At 39.4% G+C, this 24,476-nt stretch overlaps 1 protein-coding gene across 4 annotated transcripts in view; it reads left to right on the top strand.

Annotated features, from left to right (window-relative positions):
- pcbp3 (poly(rC) binding protein 3) overlaps positions 1 to 24,476 on the top strand; it is a 75,092-nt gene that overhangs the window by 13,400 nt on the left and 37,216 nt on the right. For all 4 annotated transcript variants that reach the window (XM_023423162.2, XM_023423160.2, XM_023423161.2 and 1 more), the window contains exons 2-5: positions 12,498 to 12,556; positions 12,729 to 12,795; positions 14,271 to 14,374; positions 15,486 to 15,607. The gene's annotated coding sequence lies outside the window, so the exon portion shown is untranslated. The remainder of the gene's footprint in view (positions 1 to 12,497; positions 12,557 to 12,728; positions 12,796 to 14,270; positions 14,375 to 15,485; positions 15,608 to 24,476) is intronic.

The raw sequence follows: 24,476 nt of genomic DNA, 5'->3' as shown, positions 1-24,476 counted from the left end.
TATATATATATATAATGCACTGATATTCCATTCATGTCAGTGGTTTCACTATTCTGCTGTCAGATACCAGTAACACGTCATGAAATCTAGCAGTACACCAACAAAGGCACTAAAGAAGAAGACTGCAAGCCAGCAAATACAGGTATAAAGATTGCAGGATATAATACTTTTTTTTTTTTTAAATTGTCTTTGCAAATTTGTAAGGAGAAAATGCATTCATCACATTCAAGGATACTCACAATGTGTTTTGGTGAAAAACACTGTTTGCTTACATCACAATTACTTGGTACTTTAAGGAAGTGCAGCACATACAGTATGTGCCAAATATATTTGTAGTAATTAAGAAAAAGTGTTGACAAATTTTCCCTATCACATAGTTTGTCCACCAGAGGGCACTAACACGCACTGCTCAATATACACGATACATGCACACAAAAACATTTTGTTAGGGCTTCTGTAAAAATTAGGCTGATATTGTCACATTTTTGAAATCCACTATACCGAGGAGGCCCCTGCCGCTTGGGATCTGGGCTAATACATGCATTTTTGATGGATGGCTGCTTTTGTAGTTTCTTAAAAAATTACAGTTTGGAGATAAAAGGTTTTTACTGGACGTGATGATATTGTATACATATTATGATGAGGGATTACAATAAAGCATTTGTTTTGTGGGATCCCAAGACGTGACCAGCATAATGTATTTAGTATAATAACATGTTAGCCATGCTGTAATTGTCAGTGAAGTGAGTATATGGACCTGGAATCATAGCTATTAATGTAACTGTGCTAAAATAACAGCTCCTTTGTGTGCATCTGTTGTGTGCGATAGAGTGAGAGAGAGAGCGAGTGAGAAACTGAAGTGAACAACTGAGAAAAAGAAGAAAGCTGAGTTAGTTAAACATCATTAAATCTGTAACTCACCACCTTGGGGAGCAATCAGGATCCATTTGCAGTACATCTTTATAGAGAGGAGAAAGTCAGGTAATGCACCCTGTCAGAAAAATTGACTGGTCAACAGTTTGCAACTGGTAATTTATCAGATTTATTAAAGCTGGCACTTTTCATCTGCAGAAAAATTGTAGCAGTAAGGGGAAACACAGCTGTGCAATTTCCATGCACATGAGGGCCCATGTCTCACGATGCATGAAAGATATTTTGGCTGACTGTGTATTTATAGAGAATAGGGGCACATTGAACAGCTTAATAAGGCACATTATAGAAATCCACTTCCATTTAATCAGAAATATAACTGAGATAAGAACATCATTAGAGAAATAAGGATGTTTGCTTCTTCCCCTCTACAGATGTGTGCAGGACTACCGCAGGAATTATATTCATTTTACTCATACAGCACACAGGAATAAGCTAAACTATAATTAGAGTGATGATGTGGAAAAAACACTGATAAAATAAAATTGGCATTAGTTTCAACCTTTGTGTTCACTGAAGACAAGAAAAACTCCTTACATCATATATACTTTTACAGATAGACAAGCAGAGCTGTAGCACAGACCCCCCCCACCCCCACTACCTCAATGTGCAATTCAGCTCTTTACTGCACTGAGGAGAAAAATGGACCAGACTATAACATACCTTTTCACAACAGTAGTTCATTTTAGGACAATTTAAGAGAGGCTACTACCTCTCTTAAATTGTTCTAAATTGACCGGTCCTGTCTCATGGTTTTGAGCTGCCTGTCTTTCCTGTGCTGAAACTCTCTCTTCTCCATCTTGCTTTCCATTCTTGGCTGAAGAAGTATTAGGATTATTCCTTTGAACTGACAGTAAACAAATTAAATGTGCAGTACAGAGGAACCATATCTATAATATCTCTTCTATGGCAATCTTCACAATATTTACCATTAACTGACAACGGCACACCAGTGACGAAGCAGAATCCTGTATTTTCCTGTCTCAATATGCTGTCTCCAACTTATCAGATCTTGCACAGAAAACCCTGCACCCTGATTAACAGGAAGGAAAAGATGTTAATATGATAACTAAAAAGTAGAAAAGGCTTGGCTATGATATTACATGGTTAATTGTAAGTATGTAAATCGGATATGTCTGTGAAAGCTTTCTTTGCTAAAGGACTTTTTGAAAGCTGCTCCACAATGCACCCTAACTCCTCATCATCACACATGTTGACCGAGCTGATCAGTAAGACAACTTATAATGATACCAGATAATAAATCAGTGTCATTTGCCCGATTACTTGCTACTGCTGCCTATTAACGCTTAGGAAGAAAAGGCTGCTGAAGTTTAGTTTCCACACACATCTGCATGTGTATATAATATCATAACTGATCTCAGAACGGTGGGCGCTGGGTCAAGGACAGCTTGACGAGTCCACTTGTCTATAGCTAGCTACAGCTAATCACCCGTCAAAGAGCCCAGGATTATCCTCAATGCACAAAAATGTCCCCCAAAAAAGCTGCTCCCCTCTCTGATTGTTAAACCAACAGGATGTTGTCAACAAGACACAGTCACGCCGACAAATATAACAGTATATAAATAAATATAACAGATACAACTGGTAGTTGGGTGGTAGTACAGCCAGCTTTCACAGCTGCCACAAGTGGGCAGTAAATTGCAAGATGAACTCACACAGGCATCAGATCGTTTATGGGACAGAAAGCTGTTCTGAGATGTAAGGAGAGATATCGCTTCCACTTGGGTATTTGTTCTGATCGATTTCTATTTGTAGCTTTAACTGGTCCAGCTCTGTCTTGCCCTGACGGCACTCCACTATATAAGTATACACAGACAGTTAACTGGTTGAAAAGCGACAATAATTCTGTTGTTGTATCAACATATAGAAACAGATGGTAAGCTATGAATAAACCCCACAAATGATAGAAACCAAACGAATAAAAGAACAAATTTGTCAGGCCTGGACTTGAAAGAGGACTCAGATGCAGAGTAACAATTTGGCAGACTTTATTATCTATTCCAACCTCAAGAGAGAGAGAGGGACGAAATAAAAACAGCCAAGAAAATTATCCTATAGAGAAAAATCTAATAAATAAAAAACCACTCCAAATGGAGGGACAAAACAAAACAAAAGGAATAAACCAACAGAAAATCACTCTACAAGGAGGCTACAAAAGTTGCTACAAACTTGACAAACAGAAAACTCTAGACTATCAAAATACAAACAGAAAATCACTCTAAAAGGAGGCAACTAAAACTGCTACAAACTTGACAAACAGAAAACTCTATACTATGAAAATACAAACAAAAATCACTCACTTGGAGGTAAAGAATAAGTGCGATAATGCAGAGACAAAGGTAAGGCATGGACTGTGATAGTAGGCTGGGGTGCACGACAGGACGAGACACTCTGGCACAAGACAAAGGGAGACGCAGACTATAAGACACATTAGGGCAAATGGGGAACAGGTGGACACAATCAGGAATCAGGGAAGACACTCAGACAGGTGACACATGAGGAAGGGCAAGTGACCTGAAACGAGAGGAGAGTTAACCTTTCAAAATAAAACAGGAAATGACAAGACATGGAGACAGGACAAACCCAAACTTGACCTCACCGTGTGACAAAATTTCAGTCAGAAGTCTGTCCAGAGACAAAGCGTCGGGCTTGCAGGGAACATATAGTATCAAGCCAGTTCGAAACAAACTTGTGACCGTAAATCTAAGAAATGCTCATAAAATTGATTTAGCAGGGCTGGATTGACTGCTGATCCAGGAATAAATTAGAGGTGAAACTTATTTATTGAACAAGTTGCATGTTGCGGCTGATAACGTTCAGTTCCTCTGTGCAGCAAACAACAAGAAGCTGTGGGTGAACCTGGGCTGTTAGCAGAAGATACTGTAGTCACTTTTAAAACAGGATTCACAGAAGCAGAGATGGGGAGGGAGGGTTAAGGTGTAAAGATAAATCCCAGGGCTCTTCAAGCACTGAGACTGAAAATATACTTCCTTCTTATCAGTTGTAGACTGTAATCTAAGATCATACAAACAGGTGTTTCCTTCCCATAATGCTCTTTGTAGGCCACTGAGGAATTGTCTTTGACCTGATTGGATAAAAGTGATGAGAGAGGTGTCACTAGGTCTGAAGACCCAGAGCAAAATCATGTTCATTGTTTTTGAAAAATGTATGATTAGTTCAAAATCCTCAGTGCTCGCACAGATGTCACAAAATTGGAACTGAGTTGAATGACCAGTGTGAAATGTAATTCATCAGACATGGCAACATAACAGCCCATAAAATCATCCTGACAGGCCTCAGTTTGCTCAGATATCTATCTGTGCTTTTGTCCTCGGTCTGTGTTCAGCAGACAGTCTTTCTCTCTCAGGGTTCAGCATCCACAGTGCAGAGGTTACCATTTAAAAAGTAATCATTGGTAGAAGTATATATATTTATATATGTATTTTCATAAATAACAACATAAATAAAAACATTTTTGAAGGAGCTCATGACAGCTTCCTGTGTTGCGCTGTTGCTTTTCCTTCAGGCTGTGACATAAATTACTACTTCTATGTGAATCTATGTTTGTTTGTTATTTCACCAAAATTAAAAAAAAAAAATAAAAAATGCGTTGTGAACATCAAGGCGATGTAGTAGAAAAACATACTGAATAAAGCATGGTGTTCTGGAGGACAGTTGTTGACAGATTTATACGCCATATGAACTCGTGGTTGTTGGCAGTCTGATGAAGCTCAGTTGCCAGATATGTGTGAGTGACCGTCTCAATGACCGTGTTGTGGTGACTCGTTTCGTCTCGTCTTTACCTTCAGTTTTTGTAAATGATGTCTAGCGGTTAACGCTTTTCTTTCTCTGTGTTTTTGTTCACTCTTGTGTAACTTGGTGTGAAGGCTGAGCTGATTCTGTTGGAGGAGCTGAGCCTCAGAAGCAGCTTTTCTGAGAGGGCTCTTCTCCATCTTCTCCTCTTGGCAACACAGAGCTTTTTTAACATTGAGAGCTTTACTGGCTTTAAGGTTTCAAAAGAATTTGTATTCCTCTTTATTTAAACAAATTTAAAGTGGAAATTGGTCGAGTTCAGCTCGCTATACATTTCTGTGGACTATGGGGATGTTCCTATAAATGTTAGTGGTTTCAGTTGACTCTCTCTGCTAAGCCCTGTCCCACTTAGTTACTGTTGCTATGTCTGTCAACCATGAGCTGGTTTAAAACGGAGCCTCTGGCAGGCTTTAATGTTTCTAGTGTGCTGATTTTAAAATGATTAATTAGTAATTTAATGATTCATGTTGGAGGCATGGAAACAAAAGAACAGAATTGTAAGTATTATAACAAAATGTATAAGATCAGACTGTTACTGTGTTCTATTTAGCTGCTTAGCTTACATATTTGGACAAGAAAGATTAGATTTAGAGTTATGAAATTAACTTGTAACTACACAATCTAATGCTTATGTATTTCAGGGTGAGCTCTTTGGTGCAGGCTCTATTAGGCTACTGCTATAGGTACTTGCTGCTTGTTTGTATGTTACTGTGAATGGTCATTTAGATATTTATCCCAGTTCTGAGTCTGGGTTTGTTATAGGCCCCCACGTTACTACCATGTGGTACTGGTGGTTTGAGTTTTAGCCAGGTTTTCCTTGGTACAGGCAGGTGTGTAGATTAGATTTTTTTTACAGTGTACACTGTGCTGGATAGTGTATATAGTGTGATAATGTGGAAACCATGTACCTCATTTACACTGTATTGATATACTTCATTTGGACACTTTTTATAACTTGCTTTGGCAATACTGTACGTATGATGATAATTTAAATGTTGTGAACTGCTCAAAAGTATACACACATATTCACACAACATTCATTCATTCATTCATTCATTCATTCATTAGTCATAAACAGCTGACATTGGAGGGGCGGGGTTCACCCTGGACAGGTTGCCAATCTATCACAGGGCTGACACATAGAGACAAACAACCATCCATGCTCACATTCACACCTACGGACAATTTAGAGTCACCAGTTAACATAAAGCTGCATGTCTTTGGACTGAGGGAAGAAGCTGGAGTACCTGGAGAAAAACCCACGCAGGCATGAGGAGAACATGCAAACTCCACACAGAAAGGCCCCAAATGGAAAAAGCCGCACACTACATGCAGTATACAACAGGCGCACGCCCTGGGTCTTTTCTTATCCACACAGGCACATAGCACTAGCAGACCTTACACAGACAGTTCACTACCTGACGGCAGCTGTGATGAGCAGGCAGAAAGGCGAGCCTCTCTGGGCATAAATATGTCCCGTGACAAGATATACAACTGGCAATTACATTTCCAGTTGAAGCCTGGACGATTGCTTTTTGCCCCTTCCCTGCAACTCGTGCAGGCGTGCAATACACACAGACACAAACGTGGCCTTGTGCCCATGCCTGCACGGCACAGGCACGTAAGACACACACAGTGAGGGGGTCAAAGAAAGGATATCTAACAACATGAAAATTACCTCTCATTTTAAATGAAGATTATGCAAACACCGTCCATCAATCGAGCATTGATGCTTTGTGCAGCGGAGCAGCTGCAACCTGCAACCATGGAAGCAGTCGTACTCCTCATAACTAGCAGCGTGTCCGGACAGGCACTTTAAACAGATATAAATTTGAAAAATTTTCATAAATGTTTCCCTTTAAATCAGATCTGATAGATTGGAATTCTGTGTAATATTTATATTACAGTCCAGAAGATATTTAAACCTCTTCTTCTACCAAAAAGACACTTTTTCCCATTTAACCTTTCCATAACCAAGTAGACCCAGTGAGATTCTAAATCATCTTTGAACATGAACTAGTCCTAAACAGATGTGAGGCATCATGGATAGCAGGTCGGCTGTAAGTAACATGCAGTGCTAAATAATCAAGTATCTAGGTCCCTTTACATTTGATTCAATTACAATTCAAAGTGTTGGGATTAAATCAGAAAATAATGCGAGATCAGATCCACAATAAGCAAGAATTTTGTTTAGGAGACACAAAGCAAATGTACAAGCTGTGGTGTACCTGCCTCGTGCCTAATGTCAGCGGGGATATGTGCCCTATCCTGCCTCGCCACCACAAAGGATAAGTGTGTATAAATAATGGAAAGGTAAATCAAGATGGCCACATGTCCAGCTGTGGTCACCCAAAATCTTATTAGATTTGCCCTTTTTTCTTTTTAGCTCATCATAAGCATAAAGCATGATATTTTCTTCAATATACACTATGTAAGTCATATATTATTCCACAATAAATGAATAGATAAAATGTTGTTATCAAAAGTGCTTTATGGAAAACTGTAGAGACAGAGTGAGACTAAAAAAAAGCAGAGTTGGACTTGCCCAATACGACCCAATCACTTCACTAAAACTTTAACTGTAAAACAGCAGCACACTGAAATGATGCAAGATCGCTCTTGCTATTTAGAGAAACAGCTTCTTACACAATTACTATCAAAAATGCAACACACCTCAAGTAAGGCAGCATTTACTCCTGGACCACAACTCACTTGACCATGACAGTGTATTATTATTTTTTTTTATAATTACTCGGAGAGCACAACTCCATCCACTCCATAAACCTGATGATGTGACGCAGTTAGTTCACATCAAAGCTGCAAAAACTTCAACTCTCTACGAGAGTATGGCATTTACTATTGTGTAATAGCTGTAGAGTTGGCTTGATGCTTAAGTTTTCATATGTTGTTCTTTTACAGTGTTTGGTAAAAAAAAAAAAAAAAAAAAAAAACACCTCTGAAGTGAAGCGAAAATCCCTAAAATGCAGAGAAGGCTGATGCACACTCTCCAATAAACATAGCATGACTAATCCCTCCTCACAAATGACAAGGCCTAGTCATCTCACGCACAATGACATCAAAGCGAACCACTTGCCACAACTCAGACTTGAGTGATGGAGCTACATTTCCGTCAGTGTCACACAGGGTTAACTAAACAAGCAATTTCAGCACAGCAACATTTGCTAAAAAGCTTGATGGGACCAGCTAAGCTCCTGTGATTGGCCTTTGTGTGTGAAAGTGACCACTTAAGTGCTACGCAGCCCCTCCTGAGTGTGTTTGTAGGCATAAGCATTTCCTCTGACTTTTTTTGCCTTCTCGCAGAGTGTGTTTGTGTGTCCTTGAGGGGAGTGTATTGGTGTGTGTGTGCTCACTGGTGCATTTGTGGTTGTTCTGCTGCGTGTGTGTGTCTGTGTGTGTGTGTGTGAGAGAGAGCGTACATCTGCGTTTCTGAACGTCCTGCTTCTTGCTGGTGGTGGTGCTGTATGTTGCATCATTTCAAACAATGATTTTAATGACCCATAAAAAAAAAAAAGAAAAGTGAATTACTGCAGTGAAGCAGCGTCTGAAAGAGAGAATATTCACTAAGAAACGTCGCTGACCCAAATACTGTTCACAGACAAAATATTAGTCATCTCAATTAAAGATGCGTTACTATCGCGTTTTAAGTCTTATTTTAAGGTAATGCCCACAAGGACATTACTTATATACTATGCAGTCAAAAAACATAACGGCACTGATTTACTTTCCGATGTTTTAGTTCCAGTCCGGTATATTTAATTTTATACGACACATTGATTATGAAGTTTAATAGCTGGCTTACAGCTTTAAAGGTATTTTAGGATATTTATATGTCTGCTAGGTGAACAGTGTGGGATTATCAGCCCTTTTTATACCTTTTTATATAAAACACAGCAGCACAGTCTCCTTAAATGTGCAAACAGGGTAAACTAGGAGGTGTTTATGGCCAAAGAGGGTGACGGTTTTCATTTACCGTGAACTCAGATGATCTCAGTCAAACTGTTTACATGTTTCACTTGCTGAAGGCTGAAGGCCAAAAGCCCCTGGTACATTTTCAGGTAGGCCTGGCAGAGCATCACCAGAAAAGATGCCAAGTGTTTGCTGAGGTGTTGGGTCAAACACCTCAGCAAAGGATTATGGCACTAAAAATTAAACTTTACAACTTTGATTGCACTGTGTATAGAAAGGACTACAGTTCCTGCACTGGACATCCACCCTCAGACTGCAGCACCTAACTATCACTTTTCATCTAGCACCATCATCAGGTCAAAGTTTGAATTTTTTTGAATTTTTTTTTATGACACACTAACACACTGAACCAGGACGGACAACACGGTGAACATTTCACCTGCTTATCATCGGCATGTCAGCACTTTGAGCAGCACGCAGCATGTAGCATGTAGCATGTCAGCACTTTGAGCAGCATGCTGACATTAGCTTTTACCTCAAGGTACCACTCTGTAGTCCAAGCTTCACTAGCTGAAGGACTCTGTGCATATTTTTTGTGTGTGACAAAGTTTGTATCCTGGCTGCAGTCACCGTTTCCATGACAGCCACATTTACTGTGAGTGACAAAAAATGAATTTAACTTAATGGATGAACACTTGAGCCTGCATTTGACATAACCTGCTGTCTACAGGCAAATCATGGGAATAGGTGTGTATATATAACATATATTGTAAGGTGTTACAGGACTAATTCATTTCTCTGTCCATATTGACTGAGAGTGTTACTCTGCATGACGTCCCACACAGACTAGAAGGCACTGACATGTTATGTACTGTTCATCTTTAATGCAAAAAAAAATCCCAAAACATTGAGCAAAGCAGGCAGAAGGTTCACCATTCATTCACTGCATAATCCTTCCTTCTTCCTTCTACATATTTTGTGTAACAACACCCACACACTAACTAGTACAAGTACAGATATTTGAAATTTGTGAATCAATGTAGAATCAGAGAAATCAGACGTTGAATATAAAGTGATTCCAATAAATTAAATGTTGTCCAATCATGTTTTTATAATGGCAGTCCTCATTTTTTTTGTTCCACCTTCCTTTGCTGCCTCTTGTCAAACTGACTTTCTGACATAATAAAGTTGAAATCTGTTGTTTTTGGTCATGTTAGCACTGTAAACAGCTCCTGAAGTGATATAAAGTGGAGTGTATATACTGTATCTTTATATTCACATTCACATATGTGTACTGTGAAACAGATGCGTATCAGTAGTGTTTTTTTTACAGGCCAACATTAGCTTACTGCAGCAAATGACTGTGGGCTTTAAGAATGTCCTTTGACTGACAGAGTGTCTGCTGGCAAATAGTGATAAATAAGGCAATGTTATGCACGGGGGATTGCTGGGACGGCTTCCAGTGAAAGCTGCTCACCCAGCACGTATGCCCAATGAGTTTCGCCAGCTTCCCTCCCATAACTTATCCACATTAGTGTCTTTGTCTGGGTGAGTGTTCTGCCTGCACACATGAATGACACAAAATTTAGATTTGGCTGCTGATCTTTCAAATATGAATCGGGCGTATTATTCAAATTGTGATGAATCGCAGCCCTGTCTGAATGTTTGTGATGTCCAGCCTTTGTAGTTTCACTTTCTCTCTCCAGTTTTTGTAATTAATGTTTGTTGTAAAAAGACGGGTCAGGGTTGGACAGCGTTACCTGACCTGTAGTTACATCTGAACAGACACATGATTTCTTCTTCGTGCACATGTGCTCAGTGCTGCCACCGGTGGTCCGTTATTATTTTCCATGAATCCTGTTAGGAGAAACAAAACACAGTTGTAACATGATTAATTCATGAGTCCTTGTTTTTACTATAAACAAATGCACTTTTACCAGCTGCCTCTGACAAACACGTGCCTACACAGTGTCATGTATTTGTGTGCACTTGGTATAAACTATGCGATCATTTCCTTTGTGCACACAAGGTATTATTTCAAACATCCGTAGTCCAGTATACGGCTGTCTGCTGCCTCCCCTCTTAATATATCTTAAATACAGCGTTCTTTTGTGTGTGTGTGTGTGTGTGTGTGTGTGTGAGAGAGAGCGAGATGCATTTACCATCAGTGAAGGGCGAGTCCTTCAGAAGACGGGGTCACTGCTCTAATCTGAGGAGGTGATGATATTGTGAGGATATTTAATGAGAGGATAAGAGCAAAAGTGGAAGGGGATGGGGGGGGGGGGGGGGGGGGGGGGTTGGGGCGGCAATGAGTATTAGCCTTTTTAGATATCATTAAACATTAATACTGTCAGGGGACTGGAACACACTGGGGTCCTTTCCATTGACTTTCATGCTGCTTGCTAATAGAGTTTCACCTCTGGGGACCTCCACACCCCCCGCCCGCCCCTCAGTGCAGCACTAAAGCTAAGGAAAGATCAGATTGCCACCCCGCTTCTGAGGATGAGATTAGTGGGACTGTGTGTGTGTGTGTGTGTGTGTGTGTGTGAGGTTATGCACTCTCTCTTGCTCCCTCTCTGTCTTTTACTCCTGGTGTATGATATATGCAAAATATAACTATTCTAAAACTATTAAAATCCCTGTGGGGGCTTGCATATATTAACCCAACACTTAATCCTGAGAAGCATTTCAAATGTCTTTCTACAGGATGTTATTTTGGTGTGTTTTCCATTGTAATGCTTCGGGTATCCAGCAAATTACTTATGCAATTATTTCATGTCTTAAACTAAAACATGCCGTACACTTCAGTGATAGAAGCAGAGTGTTTTTCATACTGGTTCTGCTCTGTGTCACTGCATCATGTGTTCATTCGTCTGTGATTTTGTGGATTGATCAAAACTTCTTGTTCATTATTTTGAAGCTTGTTTATGTTACACGACATTTATTCATTTGTCAGAGACTTTTATCCAAAGTGACTTAAACATGAGGGACAACACTCACTTACAAACATTAAATATTACACTTCAGCAGGGCTGCAACTAACATTTTTTTTCAATTCATCAATGAATCGACTGATTATTTTCTTGATTAATTGTTTAGTCCTCATCATTTTATTTCTCATGTTTTACTAAGAAGTCCCATTGAGATAAAAAAAAAAAAATCTATTTTATTAGAGACACCTGTCCAAGAAAGCAGCCATACAAACACACCGCATATTAGAATACAGCATAAAACATAAAATACCATGTATACGACATGACAGCAATTTAAAATTCAATAGCTTCTGATGAAAAACAAGTACATGTCTCATTTACCATGTTCTTTAAAATTGTATTAATGTATCTAATGTCAAGTTCATGTCATTAAATTTCTTGTTTTCCAAAACTTAATTTTCATAGGTTGATAATTTAAAGTTGCACATCTGTTATCATTCACAAAAAATATATACAAGCATTTCTCCTGTTGTTATACTTGTATCACTTGTTCTAAATGACATAAACTTGTGTTCAGCAGCAGCAAGTCGTTAAATCAACTAACTGAATGTGGTTTGTCACATAAAGCACCAACAGAGGGCAGTGATCCCCTTCTAAAGAGACGACGCTTGGCTGCACATACAGGAACACCAGCCCTGTGTGTGTGTGTGTGTGTGTGTGTGTGTGTGTGTATTGTATGGCTTCTGGAAATGAATAAACCTGTATGCTCACACTACTCAGAGGAGTGTGTGTGGATGGCGTCAGAGGGAGCTCTTACTGTGCAAAGCTTGAGTTACAATAACACCCAATTTAATAAGTTGATCTCGTTCACAGGGATCCCTCTCGTGCCCTTTCCCTCCCTGGAGTGCTGTCTGCGATCTCATCTGCACAATGTAAGAAACATTAGCACAACATTTCCACTGATGAGTCCTCCAGTAATAATGGCCTAATTCAGAGTTTCCTAACTGAAATGTAATAATTCATTTGAACAGCAGAGGAATGCATGGTGTCTCTTTTCAGACATTCACTATTGCCTTTAAAGCAGTATTTTCCTCTCTCTAACAGATCCACTGAACTCAAGTTCCTCAATTGATTTGATCTAAATACGCTTCTGCTGGCGAGGCGCAGCAAAGTAAGTGGTCATATTGCATTTGATTCACACACAGTAAATGGTGCAGCTCTTATCCTCCTCCACACTGTGCGTCATGATCAGAACTTTCACTTTTCATCAATCACTTTTGTGGTTTTCACACTTGGCGGGAGCAACCCTTGTAATGCACATATTTAAATATGAATTATCAAGCACATTTATCTATTATAGAGGTGAAGTAAGCTTCAGCCACAGATTTCCATAGGCTAATTTGACTTCACAATCATTCAGTGTGTAAATCATAACTAATCTAATTTGACTTCAGAACTATTCAGTGTGTAAATCATAACTAATCATCCGGCTAAATTGCAATTATCTGGAATCTTGTGTGCAATGTTAATACTGAAAAGGTTTTGATGAAAATATCTTGTTTTAATGTTGAAGGGGTGGTGGTGGTGGTGGTGGGGTCTGACTAGTAGTAGAAAAGAAAAGTAGAAAGAAACAGTAGTCTGAATAGTTTTGAAGCCATGCTACTTTTAGCAGCAATGACAGTGGTAGCTGTGACAACCACAGCAGTAGCCATGAAAGCAGAACTGTAGAACTGCCATAACATCAGTATTAATGACAGTCATAGCAGTAGTTGTAGAAACTACCAGTTCAGACAGAGACAGAGAGAGAATCTGATTATTGCAGTTCTGTGTGTTTAACATGAATTCTTGCTGATTTCAGAGTGATGACTTCATTTTGTTTATTAATTCATTGGATCAGCCTTATTAATAATTGATGTATTCATGTATGAATAGCTTGTTACACCTCTAATTTCTAAAGTAGTTAGATTTAGCACCCACTGCATTAAATGCTGACTAAATATATCAACTGTTTATCTCACTGTGAGCTATGTGCATCTAGCTGCTTTTTGAAAGTAGTCTTTTTTTGTCTCTACTCTCTCTACCTCTACATTTATTTATTTCAACCTTTCTTCTAAGTGTATTAATACATATTTTTTATATTATCATTAATTGAATCATGTGCAATGTAAAGGGGTCACTCATGTTGCTCTTGTTCCATTTTTAGTGTTTTAAGTATTATGGTTATTTGTGGTCTGCATATTGACTGTATGTTGAGTCTGAATAGCTCCTTTCAACCCCCTGTAGGCAGCTGTTTCTGAGCCACTATCTGTCCAGCACCTAACAGATGACAAACCAAACTAGTGAAGAGAAAATCGAAACTCCTTCCAAGAGAAACACCCTGATGTTTTTCAAGGTTTTTTTTGATAGATTTGTCAGATGGCCAGCTCATGTAGCTCTGAGATAATTGTTTGGCGACACAGTAGCCAAAACATCTGTGTAAGCCAGAGATGCTGTGCGTGGTGGTTACGAATCAGCAAGTGGACAATCAGAATACCTTGTACATCACCATTCTATCCGCTAGATCCCCATGACTCAGCCTACGCCTGACAGTGCAATGACCTTGTCTCACCAACGTGTTTCCATGTCTTGACCGTGTGATCTGTTTAGGTGTATCGGCCAGACATCTGATCCCCGTTCTGTCGGAAGGCTGCCAGCCACAGGTCACATGACCTGGAAGAAAAAAGCTAGGAGACTTTTGGGATCCCGCTTCGGTCAGACACACTTTCCTATTCTTATTACCCATGTACACTGAGGTTTGCTTCAACATGTTTTGATCCTGTGCAGAAACTCAGGCTTCACCAAGAACAACAACCCATGAATTGATAATGTATAGGCTACCTCAATACAGTTTTAAAGCAATTTTGCAGTGTTACATCATTCTGGAGAACACTGCATGTACAAATTAAATTATAATTAACTGGAAACACAAAAGACTGTATACATGTACATAAATAGAATTTCCATATATGAAATATATGGACATATGAAATAATAAACATATATGTAAAAATTATACACGAAACCTTTTAGAAATTGAAATAATATATATATATATATATATATATATGTTCATGTATGTTTGCTTATATTGTACACATATGTTACATAAATATATATCCATCCCAAATCATGTCATTATATTTTGATATTATATACAGTGGGCTGAGAAAGTCTGAGACCACTTTCCCAGAACGGGAAGATAGGCGTGTTTAAAAATGAACAAGAAATGAATAAGAAAAACATATATAAACAGATATAATTTTTATATGTATGTTTAATAATTTAAAGATATAAAAGATCAAATAAATATATATCATCAACATGTTATACCATATAAAAAACCATATAAAAAACCATATAAAAATTCAGCATATGGGTCTTTTATAATATACAATGTTGCTCATTAAGTTGGAATAAAATATTTTTTTAAATATTTTTTTAGCGCCAAACAAATGTTATGCATAAATTTATTTCACCTGGGTAATTGGGACACATAATGTAATCATTGCACCTGGTCAAAAGTGATTACTGATGCATTTGAATAGGAATAAACAGAGGATTGTGTCTGAAAACAAAATTATTCAAACTTTATGGGCAACAGTGTATGTACATATACAAATTTTACTGGGGTATTTTATACATGTTATAATCTTCATATATCCAAATGATGTATATATGTGATAATATATCCCCTTATAGTTGATATACAGTATATGTCCTGTACATAAAAATACACAAAAAAAACCACACAAATCCGATCAAGAGATTTCCTACTCTCTGTTGCAACCTCTCTGTTTATGTTATTCTTTTTCTGGACCTCAGCATGGGCTGGCTATCAACCTGAAGGGAAGTCCAAAGGCTGATGAACTGATCTGTGTCTGTGTGAGACCACACTGCTCTGGTGTCCTATATGCCCAGGGAACACAACATCCAGCACAAATCTGGTGAGTAACGAGACTCATTTGATCTGTCAATGGTAAATTGATGGGATTCACTCCTTTCCATTACAGAGGAGTTTATGAAGGCAGGTGCCCTTGCTTTGAAGTTTATAATGGATGATGGTTGATGAAGGCTGTGCCACTGACAATGACGTGCGTCGGATGATTTTGAATTAGCCCTACGTTCTGATGTGATTTTGTTTGGTTGGAAGGCAGGATGACAAACAAATTGCATGCTCAACATTTTTCCACAACCTCCTGCCTCCTCTTCATCTCTCTCCCGTCTGTCTCTTTCAGTTTGTCTCATAACATGTAGCTTTGATTAAAGTAACATATACACAACTTTCAGTCATAATCACACATCAGAATTCATAGCTCCCTCTCTTACGTTAAAAAGGCTCCGTTAAATTGTGTCATTATCAGTCTTTGGAGCTCCTTTCACAAACATTGTTTACTATAAATTTAGGTCTATAAACAAGCCATGAAGCACTCTAACAGGGTTCGAGGATGTTTACCTACCTGTCATTGCAGATATTGCAAACTGAAAATCCGTCTCAGTCGGCAGAACCACTTCTGTAAGAGACAGAGTCAGTGAGTGAACCTTGTGCACCACAGCCAAAAACAGCTTTCTGTTGCAGCAATCTGTCGTGTAGCAAAGCCGAGGTTAACTTTCAGTATCTTTGTATTTTAACTTGTCAGGTATTTGCTGCTTCATGCTTATTTTTCTTTTTTTTTTTTATAAACACTCAACATTACTACTAATGTCTTTTCTTAATTATACATTATCTACAACTAGAAGAAATATATCATTTCATTTGTGCACATGTCGTGTCAGCTCAGCTCCCACGCCTTTCTCCTCTACATGACTCTCATGTTTTACCAAGAAGCTCACATTTTAATGTCTTTGTTCATCATCTTGAATTTGAAAACAGACATATGACAAAGTAAAAGTTGGTGTCTTGCTCTTATCTCAGTCATGAAATCCTACTGCTGTCAGCAGGACACCGGAGCTGAGTGTATTGGAGCAGCCAAGAGAAACGCTGCCCTGCCTCACACTGTCTGGTGTCAAGCTGCCCTCCGTTTCCATCACCTGTCTCTACTTCCATCATAGTCCATTTTGTGGTTTGGTCATTCTAAGATAAGATTGAGGTTGTGAAGCTTAATAGCCGGCCTACTGTTGCTCTGTGTACTGTGAGGCAGGTGTTGGTTCTCGGCTGATTCATCTACTCTTAGTCGGCTTTTAGTCACACGCATGAAGTACACACATCAGCCTTCAGATTCATAACTGATTTTGTCATGTCATTGTGACATCTGTCAACAATTGAACTCCTGCGAACAAGTCCACTTCACCACTCTAAACTGTAAAGTGTGAGGAGCCCTTCAGGCAGATTTTACCCTTTGTCACTAACAGCTTCTGTGATCTTTCAAGCAGTCAGGTGTTACCAAGAAAAGGCAAAACAGAAAGATTTGAAAATAGCACATCAGTGTCGAGTCTTCATAAATACACAAAAAGGCCTTGAGGAGAAAACAGAGTAGCACATGTACTTTAAGCTCTTAGATAAACAAATCTGAACACCATTTTGTATCACTGTTAAGACAGCTTGAGTGTAGGAATTATTGTATTTATCAGGTAATGCTATCAGGCACAAACACAGATTAGTGGACCAAAATCAACCATGCACCTCCTCCCAGATAACTCTGTCTAGCCTCACAGAGATCAACACCTCAAGTGTATTTGTGCAGCGAGGTACTTCCACTCAAACATCCAACAAAATGTTAAAAATCAGTGGACTCCAGCAAGTTCATTGCTGACTGAGTTTGCATTATGAATCATGATCTTTCATTTCAATTTAAGATGGATAAATATTGTACCAATGGTACAGTGAAATAAAGAGTGGGTTGTATGCTTATAATCCAGTCCTTAATCACTGAAAGTGGCTGTTTGTTGGTCCAGTTAACGTCATGTTTTGTCCATAGATTTTATAGAAAGATGGATGTAGCCTTTTGAAGCTCAGATTGGGCTGCTCTGCTGTAGCCATCTTGGCAGTGCCTAACTGTGCCCAACTCCCAGCTAATCCAAAAATGGGCAAAGAGGTGGGCATATGTGGAGCAAAGACTTTGGCCCATGCCGGTCTGTGGCAATCATACACTCCCCCACCTGTCACCCAAAGCGGCACGCCCTTTAAGCCTTAATAAAATATAAACGGTTGAGTTATATAAAAATTCACCGGCTGTTTTTGGCACTTCCACGTTGGCTTCATTTTTCAACCCCAGAGGTTGTCGCATGGTTTTGTCCAGTGACTTTTGATAAAGATCTTGTTGATATGTTCACGTCATTTCCAAAACTCCCAAAGTTGATTAGAAAGCCTGATGTCAAAATTAAACTAACAACAAGTGCACTATGGATTGAGGGTTTCCATGAACTGTGAAGGACACCCCAGTTGCATGTGCCTTATTTGGGCACAAAAATACAGGCAATATATAACAGCCGTGTTTGGTGGAGCCATTGGGACAGCCTTGTCAGCTGTAATGACATATCCAGCCTTGAAACATGGACTTTCAAAGAGGCAGCCTCTGAACTGGGACACAGTTTGCTTTTTACCTTCTCTGACTGACTTATCTATGTAACTCAAATGTTGTCAGTTAACGCTGCAGGGATCAAAAAAATCATCAGTAATATAGAGAGAGCTACTTACAGCAATGTACAGATCAGATGAGTGTACATCAGTGAACTTCTTACTGTCAAACAGCTCTAACTACACTCCCTGCAACTGATTCTTATTTTGTATTATCACCAGACTTTCACTTTAAAATGATGTTGCTGTATTTTTAGCAATTGCACTTAACTTCACTCCAGACAGCTTTCTAACACTGCTAACATTGCTTTTAAACAAGGAACGCTATTTGTAAGTTTTCTCTGCCGAACGCATTTTCTAGCCAGAGGCGGGTGATGATGATTGTCGCTTGACAAGAGCTTCAGCCACTGTTGTGTTTACAAGACAAGAGGTTGTAATACATCCTCTGAGCAGAGTCTTCACGGCAGATTGGAGGCTGCAGTGAGTCATTGTCAGAAGGTGACAATATGGGCCGGGTTAGCTGGTTATCATGCTAAAGTCAATAGGAGGAAAGACCTGACACAAGAAAACATTGGCGTTGTTTCCCACCACTAAACGCAGCTCTCGGCGAGTAAAGGAATGAAGTTTGATGCTGAACTCACAACATTTCTGCTAGACTGTAACTAAACTTGGAATAGTACTTGCAAGGGAAGGAAGGACTATGCTATACATATTATAGAATATACAAATACCCATGCAGAAGAGTTGCCAATACAACCAGTCCTGTAGGTTGGTCACAAACCAAGTCTCCCACTGGTAGGAGAATCAGTGTCTTACTTATGAGCAGTTCACTGTTCTTCCTCTGCTGATTTCCTAATATACAGTCATCAAAATAACAAACAAAATGTGGAACCGGCCACCAGCTAAACACAGCGGACTATAATGTCCGAGTTAAGCCCATACTGTATGTGTTGCTGTGACTGATATCACTTATCTTCAACTCTCTTTTAAGGTTCATGTAGGCATTCAGTCCAACATCATTGCCTCATTTCAGAGAAAAAACATCAAAACAGTCAGGGGGAGGAAGGGAAATAAAAGTGCACAAGTTTCCTTTCAAGTTTTTTCTGGTCCGTCTATCTGCCTGTTTGTATTCAAATCTTTGAACCAGTTCCTTTGAGCATGTTTGTACGTGCCGGTGCATACATGTTTGTGTGTTTTGACTATTAATACATGCAGCAAAGCTTTACAGACTGATCCGGAGAAAAGAGAAAATCTAAGCCGGCTGTCTCTGCAGAGCACTGCTTTGGACTGATACGACTAAGTCAGCAGATCCAGGCTTCCTGTCATATCCCTATAGGCAAAAAGCACTGTGCCTCCTTTACCTCTGGCCATAATATTTTGTCTGTTGAATACGGCAGATTAGCTAGACACAAACACATCTGATATTTAATACACACATGTATACGTTTCAGACAGCTATCTCTGAAAAGCACCATGTAAACTGGTCGAATGAATGACCTGACGTCATAACAACACATCAGGTCAGATAAAAGTAGACACATTAATATAATTATCCAATGAATTGAATAATCAGCTTTGAAAATGGATCTCACCACCTGGAGTGTTTAGATTAAGATCACATATTAAATCTTTATTTGCGCTGATTCAAAGAGGTTCTTCTGCCTTTGTGGATTCAATTACATCCGGTGATATGGAGAGCAGCTTGTTTTTGTAGTTCTAAGTAAAATAATGTTTTTAGTCTAAATGCTCAGGGACATTCAAGTGTAGTAATTACCACAGATTTCATGAGCATGTTGCTTTTTTGTTCTTTCAATTTTCAGATAAATGAGGATAATAGTAAGTAGCGCTGTCTCAGACAACATCACTACTTTGAGCACAGAAGGATCTGTGGCTGATGGCGTGTTGACTAATTATGAACAAGATTATATCTGATCAAGAACAAGATAAGAACGAGTGCAGTACATCAAACTAAAACACGGAGGCTTGTGCTGTGTCATACATAAAAACCACTGCTCATTCTCAGCAATTTCACTTTTCACTTTGATATAGTTGCTGATATTATGGGTTAACTGCCCAGTACAAGTGCTGCAGGTCACAAAGCAGTGCCATGGGAACCACTGGGGAATAACTGACATCGACAGGAGCACAGAGGAAGGGTTTGTGCATCCTGTTGAAGGAGGAGAGGCTTATGCATTCACTGTCTTTCCAAGACTTCCTCTACATAGGATCATCAAAAATTCAATCCCATACACACACACACGCTAACACACACAGCTCATTGAGACCTGATGAATCCACACTCAGTGGTAGCAGATAAAGCTCTTACACAACTTGTTAAGTACTAAAATATCATATTGCAGCTCTGCTGTCATTATTTTGCTATTAGGTTCAGCATTATCCCCAAACCAGCCGAGGAGGAGCACTAAAGCTCTGCAGAAATGCACTGAAGTCAATTATTAAAGAACTGGCTGAACCTGATCCGGGAGACTCATTATTTAAGTCGAAAATGTTGCAGGGGATTTACCAGGTGCCAAACAGCAGCTAAACAGCCGCCTGCTGGCCTCTGTCTGACTGGCTACTTCTACCAGTAGATGTCTTTAAAATTTGTGTCACACTATCAGTTTTCTTAAATTTTGCATTAACTTTGAATATCACAAAAGTATCAACTCAAGGGTCAGTCCTTAGTTTTGAGGGAGCAGCACAGGTCAGCTACTACATGTGGTGGGTGATGAAAATTTTAGGTGCAGAAGGATTAAGTCTGTTGTTGCTAGCGACGCTGCTTCTGGGTTCACTGAGGCTTTTTATTCAGTAATGTTGCTCTCATAGACATCGCTCCATGCACCATGAGGTAGACTGCGTCCCTGATAAGTTTTGCTTCTGCTTTGGAAAGATGAACAGTGTCATTAAACTGACACTAAACTATTTAAACATTTCATAAGAGGACAAAACTCCATTGACATATACTGTGGTATTTTAAACTGATAACGTAGCAAACTTTTTAAATGAGCATCTGTTCGTTTCAAATCTCATCAAGATTTGATTTGTTTACTCCTACTTAAAAGGCCACTTTTGTCCCTGATCAGACTAAACTGCAACGCACATCAGCATCTTGCGTCAACAGCCATCAAAATACGCCCATAGCCCAGACTGGATGTGTCAGAAAGACAGAAGAAATAGTCAAGGTACAGAAGCTGGGATGTGACAAATTTGGAGCGAATGGATAAAATTGCTGCTTTTCTAGAGAGTTGACAGATGTTATTGCAGGTTGACGCGCATCAAAACACAGCTGGTGTGGACTCCCATTGAAAACAAGGGATGCGCATGTTGAGACTGATGTCATACGCTGGTGTGTGTTGTCCTTATTCTTTGGCAAAATATCGGACAAGTGGAGATGTCAGGACAGTGGCGCATGGCTTTGTGAAAACAGAACTCATCAGTCCGCACACTGTAGATTTTATTGAGTATAGTCAAATCGCAACTGTGTAACTGTGTAAAGAGTATTTTAACTGCATCTCATTATGTGTTGCTGTAGGCGGCGACCTCTAAACCCGACTTTGATCCAAGAGAAAAAAAAACATCCAACAGAATTGTACTATTACTGCACAAGTAACCAATGTTGAGTTCAAACAAAAGAGAAAACGATCATACTATACAGACACACACTAAAGATACACTGGAGCTTTAAAACTGCCTCCTCTGACATTTCTTTCTGCTTCACTTTACTTTACCATATACAGCCCAGACTAAATATTTACACCCGTTTTTGTTCTTCAGGCTCTGTGCTTCAGCACATTCAATTTGAAATAAGAATAATGGATGTTACATTAAAGCGCCAAGTGTCAGCTTTAATTTGAGTAGGTTTACATCAATATTGAAAGAACTATGGTCGCAATATAACCCTTGTAACACATAGAGCAGGTGGAATGCAGCTCTTTCAGACAGAGATCAGTGTATTGACTCAGTGGAGGAGGTTCCACCTCTCCACGCTCAGAAGCTCTGTGGTTGCTTCGGCTGTATGTTTAGAATCATTGTCCTGCTGAATGATCAAATGTTTAATGAGTTTTGATGCATTTGGCTGAATCTGAGCACAGAATGATCCCGTATACCTCTGCATTCATCCTGTTGCTTCCGTCAGCAGTGACATCATCAATAAATGCCAGTGTATCGGTTTCATTGGAGTCATACATTCCTTTTGATAGTTTCCTTTTTTATCTCTCTGTGAACTGCAGCCTGATCTTTCTATTTTTGAGGTTAACCAGTGTTTCTTTGTTGTGTTGAACCTTCTGAGGATCAGGGCCCGTATTCACAAAGCATCTTAAGGCTAAAAGTAGCTCCTAACTTGCTGATTTAGGAGAAACTCCTTAAAATAATGGGCCCTTTTTTTTTTTTAACTAAGAGCTATTCGCAAAGCCACTTAGCGCTAAAGGTAGCTCCTAAATCTGGGAGATGTTACAAGTAGTGGAGAGGACTCCTAACTCACTAAGACCAAATCACCAACAATCGTAAAAGGGCTGCTGTCATTCCACGTCAAAGTGTTTTGGAAACTTTACACGATGCTGAATTAATTAAAAGATACGACTCAGTCATGAGGGAATAATGATCGTCGTGGAGTTTGTGAAGGTGCAATAACATCTCCTACCAACTGAAACAACCCAATCAGTGCGGATATTAAGTGTTCGGTAACGCCGCGTTACTTGGCAACAGAGAGAAGCCGATATATCCACCAAACAATAAATGCGCTGTGACATCATGGGACGATTCATATGATTTATTTTAGATGTTCAACAACTGCAGAGAAATAAAGCAGCTTCACGGTCGGTGCACCCGCTGTGGTCGGTGCCAGAGATGGAGGAGGAGGTATTTGTAAACAGGAAAACAAAATCACACCATCGACACACAGGTTATATTCGATGCTGCCTGTACGGTTGTAGACATTGTTGCACAGCGTCCAGGATCTACAGGCGATTCATATGGATCTTAATGGAGAGTGACCTGATCAGCTGTTTGAAAGGATCATATTCCTGCAGGTGGGGGACAGTTTTCACACACCTCAACCCACAGCTGAGACCACAGCTACATTACAACAGGTACAGGTTCAACGGGGTCAGCCCTATGTTCCCACATTTCTTAGAACTTTTTTTCCACAGAAATTTTTGAAAATTAGGGTTAGGGTTAGGGCTGTGGGAACATAGACACGCTCCCGGTTCAACAGACTGTGGCTGCCAGTTAGCTTTAGTTAGGTCGTCTAGGACAGGTTTCTTTTCTTTTTTCTTTTTTTCCATTGAGAGAATTGACCAAAGTTTTTATAGTAAAATTAAATTCTCCCGGGTCGACACAATCCTTATCATACATATGCATTTTGGAGAATGCACTGCTCTTGTAAACAGCATCTAATTCGTTACTATTTAATTTGTATTTGCTTATTTTTCAGTGTTTTTTTTAATTATTACTGTGGGATGTTGCACGTGTCTTTCATCAACCAGTCGCTGTGGTTCCTCCAAGGGAGCTCGTCCATGAAAACTGACGTCATTCATAGCAATGCAGTCACACTCATGGCTCGGGAGTTTTCACTCTTCCTTACTAAAAGTTGGTGTCAGCGGCGTTGTGAAGTGGTAAAATCTTTTAGCGTGACTCAGGAGGACTCTTAGTGGTGAAATAAAATGCTTTGTGATTACGGACCCAGGTCATGAAGTCTTCTGTCCGCCTACATCCTGTACAAAATTGTTGACTTGCTGTGTCACAAAGAGGTTTTTCTTCCAACACAAATCATTTTCTGCACAGCCACAACACTTGTGCTCCTCAGTCAACCAGGTCATTTTCTAGTTTTTATGTGCACACCTGCTTTTATAGATTCTACCCAACTGTTGATTTTGGTCAACTACCTTTGATATCTCTCTAATAGGAGCCTTTTTTTTTTTTTAGTTGGAGCCTCGTTATTATCTCTTCACTTGCATGGTCTCCTCTTTATTCTTCATATTGACTCCACCTCTTTTGTGCGTGAACTAACATTTAAACAACACACAGCTGCCCAATCTGGGAACATAGCAGTTCTTTCAGCATTGATGTAAACCTACTCAAATTAAAGTTGAGACTTGTCACTTTAATGTAGCATCCGTTATTTTATGTCAAATTGAATGTGCTGAAGCACAGAGCCTGAAGAAATTGTCTAAATACAGTCTGGACTGTAAATAAAGAGTCTTTTGTTTTGACAAATTATATTTTCAGTCTCGACTGATTAAAATAGTGCAGCTGTCATTTTGAGCAGAATAAACTGGTTTTATTGGATGACAAGCTGTTTT

Source organism: Seriola lalandi, unplaced genomic scaffold (assembly GCF_002814215.2).
Source record: "Seriola lalandi dorsalis isolate HSWRI2012SDOR001 ecotype SW California unplaced genomic scaffold, Sedor1 jcf7180002054689, whole genome shotgun sequence".
Classification (NCBI taxonomy): domain Eukaryota; kingdom Metazoa; phylum Chordata; class Actinopteri; order Carangiformes; family Carangidae; genus Seriola; species Seriola lalandi.
This window is presented reverse-complemented; position numbering and strand designations above follow the sequence as displayed.